Genomic DNA, 14,797 nt, shown 5'->3' on the forward strand with positions numbered 1-14,797 from the left:
AGCAGTCTCCTTGCCAGCGAGTACACGACAGTAAATAGAGTCATGTGACACAGTGAGACATAATCTTCTATTCTTTTATTTCTATTCTGTCCTGACACTTTTATTACTCACTAAAATAATTGTTCCTTTTCTTGAGGTTCTGTAGTCTGAGGCTGCCTCCTAACTTTGCTACCAGCATGATATCTTCCTTTTCCCTTTGGCGTAGCCGGAGACGCCGTTTGTGTCGATTGTTTGAGGTTCTTGGTGCTTGTTGCATCACGCATGTGCAGGAGGAGCACGTCTGTCAGGTTTTTTTTTTAAAGCTTTACTTCAAATATTTTAAAGCAGTCTCACTTTTGCAACACACAGATATTAATGTGAGTGAGAACGAGCAGAGATGCAAACAGAGGTGATACATCAGCCCCAATCAGCATCAGTGCTCCTGCACTCAGCGAGCGCTTTATTAGGAACACCCGGGGGACATGTTTGAAAGCTGAACTAAAATGTTATTAAGTATCATTTATGTTGAACTGTAAAGACCATTTCAACATGAGGATCAACAACAACAACAAAAAGGTCAACGAAAACTGTCCTGAGTAGAATTAATAACTGCTACACAGGGGCAGGGATAGCTCAGTAGGTAAAGTGGTCGCCCCATGATCGGAAGGTCGGCGGTTCGAACGGCTACCCTGAGGTACCCCTGAGCAAGGTACCGTCCCTACACACTGCTCCCCGGGCGCCTGCTTAGTGGGCTGCCCACTGCTTCACTGAGTGAATGGGTCAAATGCAGAGAAAAACAAGTAATTTCCCCATGGGGATCAATAAAGTATCCATTATTATTATTATTATTATTATTATTAAGCACATTTGACACAATAACACCTCCCTCCTTACAAAATATTACACATTTGGTCTAATTGTGTGTTTTTTAACATTTACCTCCAACACTGTGAAAAGCAGCTCCAGCAGCCACAAAGACCTGCACTTACTCTCCCAAAGTCTCCAGGGTCCAAAATGCTCTCTGTTTTCCATCTGGATACACATTGAGTAAACTGCACATCTCATTACACACTCAGAGCTGCAGGGAACGAGCAGACTGCTGCCGTGTGACTGTGGACGACTCCAGAGACGAGTTTTCACTTTCAGAGCAGCGATAAAGCAAATTAAAAAGTAATGCTGAGTGGAATCTAAACAGCTCCACAACAGAGACGAGCAGCCTCGTCCCACTGTGTGTGTGTGTGTGTGTGTGTGTGTGTGTGTGTGTGTGTGTGTGTGTGTGTGTGTGTTCGTTTCTAAAGACCAGAAGCGTCCCTGCTGTTCTTTACATCTCTACATGTGACCTCGGTGACCCGGCGCTCGCTCAGTCGCTCACACATGCTGAGATTTCCATCCCTGTGAGGACACTCAAGCCCAGATTACACTGAACGTGGACACGGACAGCTGGAGACCCGACGGCTGAGTAGGCATTCGCGTTGTACTTCTTTGAAGTCCGCGGGGACTCTGCCGCTGGGGCACACGCACACTCGGTGCATTGTAATGTAAATTCTCTGCAGATGCGAACAAGGGGTCAAGAAAAAACAAAAACACAGGCGGGCACGTGGATCCTCACGCTCACCCACTATAACAACATTTTTGTTACTCTGAACCAAGCAGACTTGAGCTCATGGAAAGTATTCATGCAGGCTTCAGTTAAAAAACTCAAATTAAACCAAAACTAGGTGAGGAAACAAACATCCAGGAAGTGAAAAAACATGAATTAAAGATGAAAGAAACAAAACAAAAAGGAAGTAATATTAGGACCACTCAAGATAAGCAAATATAATAAAACAATAAAATGGAAAAATACTAATAAAAAAGGAGCTTTGGGTGGATGTTAAGAAAAAACTTTTAAAGAAAACTTTCAATAAAATTTGTAAATTTCAGAAGAACTCCAGAGATCAACAGACCAGACGACATGTTATTAGAAGACCAACGACACAACAACATTTCCGTCCAATCACATTATTGATGCAGACGACAAACTACAAGCTGAAAACTGACTAAAATCTCCAACCAATGAAAACAGTCCAAAGTCACAACCTGGTTCAGAGCATCATGCACGCTCAGCGTGCTTTACGCTCCGCACAATAAACCAAACACACACGCCCAATCAGGTGGTGACACATCACTTCCACTGCTGCGCTGCATCACTGCCTGATGCACTTTTTAATCAGACTGGTGTTACAGGTGCAGCCGCTGAGTCTCCTGCACAGACTTCTCTCGCTGCCATTAAGTATCGGGATGAAGTCCTTGGACCCACTGTCACGCCCCACGTGACAGTGATATCATTGGCTGGTTCCCACAGACTTGCATTGCCTAAATCTAACAGAACACATTTTGTTGTCCGATGTCACCAGGTTGCACCTCAGAGTGTCCAGGTGCTCAGTGATGCCCTGGTCCAGATCTGGGAGGGGATCCTCAATCGGCTCATCAGGAGCACGGTCCGAGGTTCTCGGGCATGCGTACGAGCACGTGGGGGCCATCCAAACTACGGAGCACCATCGAAGACATCAGGTGTCTTTGAACTCAGCCCTGAAGGTTGATTACTTTCATGAAATGATGTGGCATCTTTCCATTCCTAACACATCACTACAGACGCCCAGCATTACTGTATTCAAATTGCTCCTTTAATTTTGGAGCAGTGTATATTCATGGCATGAATCAACATTATGGTGCAAGGAGTCAGACAATGACCAGGCCACAAACCCAGGTTGAGATGCTAATGTGAACTTAAGGCCTTCTAAAAAACCCAAAGAACTGCCTGGAGGTGTTTCCAAGATGACTCCTGAGAGGTAGTTTTGCCCCTAATTTCCTCTCAATGTTTTATTATCCACACAGCATAATGTAGCACGTTTTGGCTTCACAGCTGTGGTTCTGGGACTTTTGAGGTTTTTCTTTCTTCCCCTATATGATGAAACTCTACAAAAACCTTTAAATCACAACTAAATTCAACCCTTGATCTGCACGTGACCCAAACCCGACCTCTTTTTATCAGGTCGGAACCATAAAGAGCTTTTTGAAGATCTGAAATAATCTGAGAACCGGATAAAATGTCCTCACTTTGTAAGGAAAAGCAATCTCATTGGTCCTCACAGAGGCAGGTATACGAGTACAAACACACACAGAGAGAAGCCGAGCCGCCTCGCACGCTTCAAACCGCCGACTTTCCAAATGAATCAATATTAGAGAAAATAAACAAGAAGAAAAGGGCAAGAACAGGAAGAGGGAAAGTGCCGAAAACAAACCGAAGCACAGGAAGTGTGTGTGTGTGTGTGTGTGTGTGTGTGTGTGTGTGTGTGTGTGTGTGTGTGTGTGTGAGAGACCCTGCACATGTGTCAGGCTCCAACCTGTAACAAGTTCGAAGGTCACCCAGCGTCATCGCCGTGGTATCGACCTTGCTCAGCAGGATCAGCTGACGTGCGGGCATGACGTCGTTGTGCTCAGCAGCACTGCAGCAGCTCAGCTGGGTGTTGATAGGCTGCCCAGAGCAAGATTCATTCAGGTTGGAGCTTTTCGACCATTCGATTGTCAATAAAGCCTGAAAATTGTCTCGTGAGGCTTCTGTGGGAACATCGACCCTTTTTGCAAATTTGATACATATTTAGTGTCACGCAGCGATTTTAACATTTCAATTTGACATTCTGAACAACTTCACACCACAGTTTAAAATAATGTTGAGAGCCAAATGTAACATAATGCTGCAGTTCATTTCAGCATGCTTCGACTGACAATCAGCGCCCCACAGCACACAGCAGCTGTTTCACTGCGTGACATATTTAATCAACATTTAGAGACCAGACTCACTATCTGCAACACAAAAAGACTCACAACACGACATCACTCATGTGACTGCTGTGTGTTCTTTTAAAGCACTCTCTGTTCATGTGCAAAAACACACATTCTCTGCTTTGACTGTTGAAACGGGTCTGAGCTCATGTGGAGACAGAGTCACGTGACACAAACCAGCTGAAGTCTCTGATGAAACACGAAGTGACAACACTGGAAGTGCAGCGAGAGGAACAGAAGGGCGGGAGGTCAAAGGACAACAGCGATGTGAAGCGGCTCCAGGCTCCAGTGTCATCGTCATCATCGCTTCACACGCACACACAGATGCGACGCGTGACAGCGAGCCGTCTGTCCTGAAGCTGCTTCAGTTTTTATTTCACTCTCGACAAACTTAAAGAAAAGAAGCTGAAATATGTGCAGACAGTGTGAGTCCACAGCGCCGGTGCAGCTCCGCAAAGAGCAGCAATGGAGGGGAAACCAGCGTGACCGCCCATCAATATGAAACAAAGCCTCAAGAAGTACCACACACAAAACTCACAGCCCTGAGCCGCTCGCTTCATTTCACAAACCTGACAACACAGAAGCACAGAGGTGGACAGTGTTCGACTTTTTTAACAACACTTTTTTAAAAAATGAAGCCAGCACAAAAGTGTCAAAAACTGCAGTTCCTCTTATGGCCACTAGAGGCTCCCACAGCAGGTCAGTTCCCACAGACTCGTGGGTTAAATTAGAAGCAGAAATCAAATCTGTGGGTTTGATCCTGCTTTATAACAAACCAACACTGGCATCAGTTTCTTTAATAACTAAATTATTCAGCCTTATTCATGGGCTCGAAGTTAGAGGCGTGGTCGCTTTGACTGACAGGCGGAGCCTCACCGCTGCTAAATGGAGTCACTGTGTTTGTGCCTTTCAGAGCATTTTTAATGGTATCGTCTAACAAAGAATATGGCCGGACACGTCACTCAGACAATCCCACAAGTCTTTACACAGGTTTTGGTTTCTAGAATTTGTTTATTAGCAGGTGTCACTTCTGTGTCATGAGCTTAACAGTCAAACCTCTCGTCCAAATATGGCCACTTCTGACTAAAAAACAAAACAAATCATAAATACTTAAAAATGACCCCCCAAAAATCAACAATCAGTGGCCAACATACGATTGAGGCTTCAAACTACACCTGGGAACCATGGAAACCAACGGTGACATCATGGTAGTTACAGACATGTTTTAGAAAGCAGGTCCAGCTACTGAAAGTGTGTCACATGACCAACATTAACCTTAATTATTAATGAGCGTTTTTACACGTAGTTCATTTATGACACAATTACGTCGTTGTTATAACACGAGACTGTGGCTTTATTCTTTACTGCAGCCAAAAATGCTGCAGAAAATGAATCCTACATAATATGCAGATCGATTATTATTTATTACTTTTTAAACTAATCAATTCTTTTAGATGATTGGTTATATTTTTTTCCAAAGATCAACGCTGGAGAACCCACGTAGTTGGGTGGCGAGCACCTGTTGCTGCTCTACCGCCTCCTCCTAACACACAACACTCAATTACACAGCGAACACAAAGAAGTGCCACGTGGTGTCCAGAGGTGTGAACACAAATCCGAATGACCTCCTATAACTTGTTCCTGTGGCTCACGCAGCGATGACCTGTGTGGGGTGGAGTCTTTAGCGTTACCCTCTTTAGCCGCACAGCTTCCTCCGTGTTGGCTGGCTGACTTCGATCAATGGGGCTAAACCCCCGATGCCTCCAAACAGGGTGGCTGTGTTTTTCTCTCTTTACCGCTCGCCTTCTTTCACAGCTCGCCGAGCTCAGCAGCCTCATCCGACAGCAGAGACTGCCCTCTGGTGGCTCTGCAGTGCATTACAACGTATTAACTCCGTGCAGCTCCTCTGCACTGACTCCTCCTCCTCAGTTTAGGAGGACAAACGCTGAAAATTGTTTATTTCTGAATACTCTGGTACGCTGTAGTATTTTCTATTTGTTGTTTTGTGAGGACTTACTGGCATTAAATATTAATTCTGCTGAGTGGCGAGCGTAAAACTCGTGTGTGTGTGTGTCCGTTAATATTTAAAGAGTCTGGGTCAGTGAATGTTTACATTCCAGTGGTGGCAAAGTAGCCATAAGCCTCATTTACCCCGTGCTGTGTGTGTGTGTGTGTGTGTGTGTGTGTGTGTGTGTGTGTGTGTGTGTGTGTGTGTGTGTGTGTGTGTGTGTGGGCTGAAGTGGTCAGTGTTGGCGGGGACTGTGTTGACAATTATTACGATTTTGGTCTCTGGGTTTCCACCATCTCTCTCTCACACACACACACACACACACACACACACACACACACACACACACACACACACACACACACACACACACACACACACACACACACACACACACAGTAGGTGCAGAGGACAGGTTTTAGTGTACTGCTGCTGCTCAACTTTATACTTTGATCTGTTGTCTTTAGTAATCAGTGCGCTCAAAGATAAAGCAAAACTGTCGATTATCTCAAAACCAAAAGTTCTATAAACAAATATCTGACATCTTTCTAAGGAACTAAAGAAATAATATCTCAATCGCTCATCACATTTTATTGCATAATTTCCCCCCAAAACATCACAACTGTGTCAGTCTTCCGGCCTTTTCAATCTGGATCACCGTCTCTGACTCCTGATGATTGTCATTGGCTCATTTTTGCCACGGCTCCAAATTGTTGTATTACAGCATAATTAACTAAAACTGCAGGGACGATCTCGGCTCTCTTGGCCAGACAACAATATTGAATTCTTAAAGATCTGCCCCAAAGGTTTTCACCAGGCAGGAAGTACTGGAGCATAAACAGGGAGGTGTTTCAGGGCCAACTGTTGGGCGGGGCTTAGTACTGACGGGAACAGTTCATTTTTCTAATTCAGCAAAAAACAGAATTCCAACCCAACAAACAGCAAAGCCGGCAAAAGGACTGATCGCAACAACCTTTTCCACCAGGTTCACGCAAAGTATTCATTCTGAAACTGGTCCATGCACAGGTGCAGAGGAGGACGTCTGATTTCACTCATGAGAGTGAGAGAGATGAATGTTTGGAGCATTTGTGGCGAGTCTTCCAGGGTCAGTCAGCAGTGAAAGTTTTTGCTTAGATGGTTCGAAGGGGAGAAATATAAAAAGTGTTTCATTGTGAGCTTAATTTCCAATCAGTTGCTGGTCGCCCGTGGCTGGAACATGTTACCTTTCAAATAAAGCCTCAAACACAGCGTCACAGTTTTTCCTACTAAAAGCTTTTGCGTCCCCTGACCCTGAACGCTCCATCAGTGACCTGCTGGGTGTTATTGGAGGCTCGTGGTTATCTGGGAGCCCCACACCGACCTTCTGATGTAATTTACATCACTCACACACAACAACAGGTTAACACACACATGTAGTCAAAACACAGGTGCTACGCAGCATCATTATCATGAAGTCATGTACAAAACAGTTCGTTTCATCTTAATGAGCCGTTCAGTCTCCAATAGTTATCCAGGTCTGCAGTGTCGTCCAATCACAGCGTGTGAATATTTATAGTGTCTGCACTTTATTAGTGTAGCTGTATAAAACAATTACAAGTTTGTGCAGCACTGACTCGTTTCATGAGTTCAGCATAATTACACAACAAAGTCACCGTTTTCCACCCGGAGCTTTTGAAAGAGCTCAGTTATTGTTACTGGATTCATGGAGTCTCACATAACTCAGCACGGTGTGTGTGTCACGTCTCAGTTCACTGTAGTTGTTGCACACTTCTTGTGTTTTTATGGTTTCTATTGGTCTGAGTTGCTCTTTACAGCCTCTTTTCACGGTTTATATTCCCCATGAAGCCCTTTGTTACTTACTTAGGTAAAGTGGAGCATAAAAAATATGATTATAATAAAAACAGAGCTGGGTGGAACAGCTTTCCTCCCTTCCTTCCTTTTTCCTCTTTCCCTCCCTCCATTCATCTACCTCTTCTTTCTGTCTTTCCTCCCTCTCCGTCTATCCTGACTGGCCTCAGTGTTGCGCAGCTATAACACACTCCCACGTGTTCAGCAATCAGGAAGCAATAAATAAATGCACACACACACACACACACACACACACACACACACACACACACTTTGAAAAAGGTGGGAAGGCACGTGAAACACAGTTGCAACCAAGTCTAAGTACAGGATGGCCTCAAAACTAATGCAAGGAACACATCGGTAAAGTGGAGCAACACACACACACACACACACACACACACACACACACACACACACACACACATTAACAAAGCTGCTCTGACTAACAGCTCTGACCACAGAAAGTGACACACAGTGAAGTAGAGCAGAACTGAAGACACACACACACACAGAGGCGCTCCTGCAGAAGCATGAAGACAGTGCTGTACCTCCTCCTCCTCCTCCTGCGGCTGCGTCGCCTCCTTCAGGAACTCCTCACTGTCAGCAGGTGTTCTCCCCTCTGACCCCTCCGGCAGGAAGGGGAGGAAGGCTGGGTTCACACCGCCACCTCCATAACTCCCCTTAGTTTCGGAAATCCATAAAATAATGTTTTTTAAACTTGCGCTCACACCGGCATGTGCTCCTGTGTGTCTGGAGAGGAAGAGTGAGTTTGTGAGCCGAGGCAGAGGAGGAGGTAAAAGTCTCCCTCTCTTCCTTTTTTTCTTGATTTGTTCCACAGCCACGCTCACGAGCTCCCCTCCCTCCCTGTCTGCATCCGAGTGTGTCTAACGGCGGTGCTGCAGCCGCCGAGCCGCCGCTGGTGAAGCCATCTGTTGCAACACGTCTGCCTGCTTCCTCCACTTTCACTCTGCCTCGCGGAGACGGAGAGAGAGAGGAGGGGGCGGGACTTTGCCCTGTTTCTGAACCAATGGGGAGGCGCACAGATCCCTCACCCTGACTGGAAGGGGAGGACCAGCAGCAGAGAGGACAGAATGAAATAAATACAGGAGGGAAGGAGAAATACAAGAGGCAAATATCCACGCACACACACACGCAGAGAGGGGAGGTGGCCCAAGAAGGGAAACGCAGAGACGCAGACGTGACAGTATGAGGCCAAAAATATGCAGACAATGCTTTAGTGTCCTCTCAGTTTCGATGAAGGGAGGAAGTCCTGGGTTACAGAGACAGCTAGCAACTTTTTTAGACACCTGGGCAAAGTTGCATGAAAGCTACAATTTCATAAAACTGTACAAAAGTCAAAAGCGTGCCGTGTTCTCTGGTGTCCGTCCGGGTTAAAGATGTGTGAGCGACAGACAGCCTGCTGTCCAAACTGCTGCAGAGCTGCACAGTTTGAATGAAAGGAGCATGTGGTCAGAGGGGGGTGTAGGGTCAGAGCGGAGGTATTTGGGCCTGTGTTGCTGAAATTGTTACCAGCAGTGACAGATAAACGTTTGTCTGTTTCCAGTGCACTGATATCACAGTTTAACCACAGACTGTATATAAATGATGGATTTACTGCTGATTTGTTTTAGCCACACGTGACCAGAGGGCAGAGCTAGCTAGCCTGGTTAGCGTGCTGCATTCATGAACTTTACAGGTGTGAAGCCCAGACACGCGAATCTGCTGACTAAACAGATTAATAAAATCCTAGAATTTGCAAGAGAAAGCCACATTAGTTTTCACAGAACTCTATTAAAATATTCCAAAAGGCATCAACACCACAAACACAGTGGAGAGCTTCAGGCTACAGACTGTGTAGGGAATGATTTGAGTTCACGCGTGCATTATTGCTGCAAGATGAGAGGTTACAAACAAGATTTACAGGAGCTTAAATTTGGCGTCAGTGAGGAGAAGCTGAAAAAAAAAAGTATACGACTGCACTTTATCTGCAAAACAGTAAATTTTACTGACATGCTGATAAAGAACAATCAAAATGGGCTTACTGTGACACTTTGAGTAACTCCTTTTCAGATCTATGCAAACTAGAAATAGTTACTACTTTGGCATCTATCAGTATCACATAAACGAGGAGCCGGCGTGTCTATTTAGATACCAGACTATCAGTGGACTTTGTACAGGTGCAACATTCAGATGTCCCCATACTTTGGCCATGGAGTACAAGGTAGAGAGAGATTTGAAGCAAGAGAAGAAGAGCAGGGGAAAAGAGTGAAGCGATGGAGAGAGAACAAAGAGGGAGGGAGGGATGAAGAGGAGGTAGAGTGCAGATTGTAATGGAGCTGTTGGCAGAGCTCCTGGCTGTTCATGGGTATTCATGTAGCTGGTGGCATCAGTTAAATGGAGCGAACAGAGAGAGGCAGGGGGGGGGGGGTGCGCTGAGTTTCAACTGAACAAGAAGTCTACTTATGCCCTTTCCAAGGAGCACCGTGCAAACACTTGCAGACATGTTAAATGGTGAATTCAGATCCATTCAATTAAATTAAATGTCACAGCGACTCGACACGTCCAACGGGCTTATGAATCCAGCAGGTAAAGGCATCGCAGACAGAACGTGCAGTGAAGACCTGCAGACGGTGCAGTCTCCAGCAGGGCCACAGCAGGTTTACTGAGTGCAATTTCTAAAAAGAGGGCTTTTAACATCCGAAAATCGTCTGTGAGGAGACTCGTGCATTTAGAAGTTAATTTTCGCAGATTGCAGTCATCTTTGTTTACTTAACCAAATCAAGGCAGCGTTCCCTCACGCGGTGCGGAGCTGTAAATGAAGCAGCATGTTCAGGAACCAGCAGGCAGTAAGACGAGCTTCAAACACAGGTGTTCGTGTGTAGCTTTTGGTACAATTTCATGCTACATGTCACATTTTCATATGAGTAAGAGGCTGTAAAGGCAGTGTTTCTGACATTTCTATTAGTGCCTGTGATGAGTCACAGGGCTGCAGAGAAAGCGTGATATTTGGAAAGTTCGTGTTTGACAGCCGCGCTGATATTTTGTGAATTTCAGGTGGAATTTGTTCTCAGGTTGTGCGCAAATGTTGCACAACCTTCGTTTTTTGCATCCATTTTGCATAAAATCATTACACGACCCCTAAAACAGAAACAAGTCGTTCTACTCTATCACTGAACATGAATATAAAGAAACAGCCACGCTAATAAAACAGTTGTCTTTGCTGCACGACGTAGTGCCACTGTTGATTTGACATGGTGGATGATGCATTACTAGTTTCTCCTGTTCAGTGACAGTTTGACTAAAGTCTGCAGTGGTCAGGGCGTATTACTGTAGCAGAGCTGTGAACATGTTGCAGTCCAGCTTCTGCAGTTGTATCAATTCTCATTTTCATCTTTGGTCATGGCGTTTGGGTATAGACTTCAGAGTTCCAGGCAAGCCTGACTGTTTTGTTTCGCTTAATGCGCCTTATAATCCAAAACCTTCCATACTACCCTCCTTTAGCACATCCACAAGTCCAACTTTTTGTGTGATGGTTAGCATCTTCCACACTGCTAGCGATCAAAGATTTACGTATGTTTAACAAGCTGAACACATTCTGTACTGTAAAGGAGACACGGCACGGAGGGGATTGTTTGACAATGGCCTACAGCCAATCAGGACACAGAACACAATGCGGTGTAAAAAAAAAAGCGAAAACAAAACAAAAAAAACATGCAAAATTGCACACACAAAAAAATCTGCGAAACAGCGAGGCCACCCACGAAAGGTGAACCGCGTTATAGCGAGGGACCATATTAGCCCAGGTGTGTCACGGGACCTAAAGTGCACGTCAATCTTCCACTTTGTCAGGATTGTGCTTTAAATCTCAACATCAGTTCACATAAACTCATTTTTCCCACCAGCTGGTTGTGTCACCAATGACATGAACACAACACCTTTACCGTTATTCATGCTTTGCAGTCGAGTGAAGTATCTTGTACTTGTTGAGGGAACGATGTGCGCACCGTTTTCCTGTACAGTGCTGCTTTGTCAGGTACTCGCTGTGTCTCTCCATTATGCACACAGTGTCCTTTAGCATGGCTACTCTTGACATTCCAGCCACAGCTGCATCAGCTGCCAAGAGATAACAGCCATGTTTAAGAGATGTCCAAAATCCTCATAGGAAGGTGTACTTTCCAGGATTAGCAGCAAACCGGACACCGATTCGTGTCTGCTTGAGAACTTTTTGTTTTGGACACAGTTTCTTTTTTTTTTTTCTTCACTTTACTGTCGCTTCCACTTGCTGGTTAGGCTCAGGAACTAAAACCTGCCTTCTTAGGGAAAGATGGTGGGTTGAAACACATCTCTGTACAATAGTAATCCTCCTCATTGATACATGACATGTTGGGAGTGACCATCAATCTTACTGATACTATAACCAGACATGTTCTAACACTAAACAGCACAGCTCGTGCTAACTCTTGAAGATGGGCCGGATTGAACTGATGAAAAAATAATGTGAGAGAGGAAAATGAGTGTCCACACATTACACATGAACTTTTTTTACGGCCAGCCATCTCTAATGTGACCATGAACGTGAACGATGTACATGTGTGTGCTGTATGTAAATCAAACGAGTGTTTTTGGTTCTTTAGTTCAGTTTTAAGAGAGGTCTGCCTCTTGGCTGAGAAACCAACACGAGCCTCTGGCAGATGAACCAGTCAGCTGACAAAACCCGGCTAACACGGCAGCAGAAACCTCCTCTGCCGCCTCCTGCTCTCCATAAACGAGCTGCTGTTTCATGTGCTTGACAGAGCTGAGAGTGTGGCATGTTTTCACGGCACGGAGTGCCTTCACTTCAAAATATTTCGACTTTTAGCATCGCACTCTAAATGGATTTAATAGCCTGACTTTCAACAGGCACAATCTGTTTACTGCAAGCACAGAGAAGCAGTGAAGGCAACTTTTAATCTGAAAAATAACCTTTTCAGTTAGTGTCTTTTAATCTATTCAATTTTCTGAAAAAATCTGCCTATTCAGCATTCACCCGCAATATGATGTCACGTGCTAACTTCCATGTACAGTATGTAATCTGTATAAACATACATGCATCATATGAATGCATGGAGAAGATTTGTGGTACCTGATTTTTGGAGTGCATCTACAGACCAATCATACACAACAGACTTTACATGGAATGTAATGATGGCCGTAGATGGCCCCGCCCCTCCCTGAGCCTGGTTCTGCTGGAGGTTTCTTCCTGTTAAAAGGGAGTTTTTCCTTCCCACTATCACCAAGTGCTTGCTCGTAGGTGGGTGTGATCTTGCGTTGTCCAGTTGCTGGTAAGTGTGGGTTTTTTCAGTAGACCATCTTTAGCACTAACTGTAGTTTTATGCTCCTGGGACTCACTGGCTTCCGTGGCTGAAACTTGCATTAGCATCCACATCAAAACGTTTCCACTCTGTCCAGCAGGTTTTTGCAGTATTGATACGAGCAGCGTTGCAATTTTACTGCAGCAATGAATAATGGCAGACAGTTAAACAGAATGAAATATGCAGGCTGAGGAAATCCTCGGTGGTGCAGTGAGCAAATCAGATGTTTAGTGTTCTAACGGCCTATTTGTTCCGCTGACGGTGCCAGAAGCAGGGACTCTGTGAGAACGCCCTTTAAACGCCTGCTCTGGGGATTGTTTCAGAAACAGAATACAGTATGTCATTATGCAGATTTTTTTATACACTTGTAATTCTTTACACTTAAAGGGGGAAGTTTAAAGGGGAGATTTCTCTTTCTTTTTGCTTCCCTCCTGTATGCAGGAGGAGACAGAGCCACTGACTGTGCTGGCTCTCTGGATCTGAGCTGTTAATTAAACATACTGTTGTGTAACTATGTGCATGTCTTGTAGAAGTGAAACTTGTGCAAGGGACACATTTTGATCCTTATTTTGATCAGAGCCAGTAAACTTTTAGCATTTATTAAATCTGATTAGACTATTTGTTCTGTGCAGTTTTTATTTCCTGGTGACCATTGAGATTAACTTTATTGCTCTCTTCATATTAATTAAAGAGCTTCAGAATACCTTACCAGAAGTTTCAAAGATGGCTGCTGAGCACCAAGACTTGCTTCTGGAGGGACTTTGATATATTAAGACAAAAGCTGTTAGCTCATTGATTTCCATTTCCAGCATTTTCATCGTCTCATACCTGTTTGTGTCCACGTGTGCAGCTGTGTGTTTGCAGAGTTACGTATCAAAGAAACATTGTGTCATGGTCTGGGTGTGTGGCTGTAAAATTCCATTGAAGGTCTGGACCTCCCTGGTATCCACCCATGGGCAGGGCCTACAGCCTCTCTCACCTGAAGCTGATTGAAGCAATCAGGTTGGAGATCTAAGCTGCTTGCTGACACTGCATCCTCGCCAATTCGTCCACTACCCTATGTTGGTAACCAGGCCTCACGCATCATGTCTATGAATCTCAAGTGCTCTACTAACCTTGTAATCTCGTGTTCTAGTTACTCCAGGAAAACTCCATCACACTGAACCACTCGTCTTGGAAATCTGGTTAACCCGCCTGCTTTTAGAATCATCTCCTTGCCTCACCTGCCTGTCCTCCTGCCCTTACACCACCTCTGGACCTTCGCCGCTCAGGACAGCTGCCACACACCACCAAACCCACCCGGACCGCATCACCTCTCCCTCAACGCTTCCATCTCTCACCTGCACAGTAAGACGAAGATTTTCATATCTTCCACCCTCTCCAGAACCCTTCATTGGCTACCGCTCTAACACTGCTCTCCTCTCTTCCAGTACGTACCTAATCACCAGCCAGCTGCCGCTGCTTTCTTGGACCTGTCCCCTGCTTATCCCCACTCCCCTGGCCAATACCCTCACACCCCACGTGTCAAGCCTTAAATCCAATCCACGTCATTTTTTGGTGTTAGTAAATAAACCTTTGTTAAACCCTTTACTCTGCCTCCGCCTTGGGTTTTCTGCACGTGGGTTTGAATTTTGGTGCTCGGCCTCCGGCCGTTTTGTGACACATTGTGCAATTTCCATCATGCAAACTGATCCTAACAAAAGAACTGAGGAACTCCACCTGACCGACGTTCCCCTCGGATCAAAACACCTGGGAGACGTCTTCCTCAGATATGTAGAAATCATGC

The 14,797-nt window shown here is 45.1% G+C and overlaps 1 protein-coding gene and 1 long non-coding RNA gene across 5 annotated transcripts in view; one reads left to right on the plus strand and one right to left on the minus strand.

Annotated features, from left to right (window-relative positions):
* Positions 1-8,644, minus strand: part of sulf2b (sulfatase 2b) — a 108,485-nt gene extending 99,841 nt beyond the window's left edge. For all 4 annotated transcript variants that reach the window (XM_085394674.1, XM_085394672.1, XM_085394673.1 and 1 more), the window contains exon 1: positions 8,209-8,644. The gene's annotated coding sequence lies outside the window, so the exon portion shown is untranslated. The remainder of the gene's footprint in view (positions 1-8,208) is intronic.
* Positions 8,645-13,980: 5,336 nt separating this feature from the next.
* On the plus strand, positions 13,981-14,558 carry LOC146645874 (uncharacterized). The gene is made up of 3 exons (XR_014909131.1): positions 13,981-14,072; positions 14,147-14,358; positions 14,442-14,558. It is a non-coding gene; the product is annotated as an uncharacterized LOC146645874 (long non-coding RNA).
* The last annotated feature ends 239 nt before the right edge of the window (positions 14,559-14,797 follow it).

The sequence above is a fragment of the Rhamphochromis longiceps genome, linkage group LG20 (assembly GCF_057381845.1).
Source record: "Rhamphochromis longiceps isolate RC_006_pf linkage group LG20, R_longiceps_female_GT1.1, whole genome shotgun sequence".
In the NCBI taxonomy this organism is placed as follows: domain Eukaryota; kingdom Metazoa; phylum Chordata; class Actinopteri; order Cichliformes; family Cichlidae; genus Rhamphochromis; species Rhamphochromis longiceps.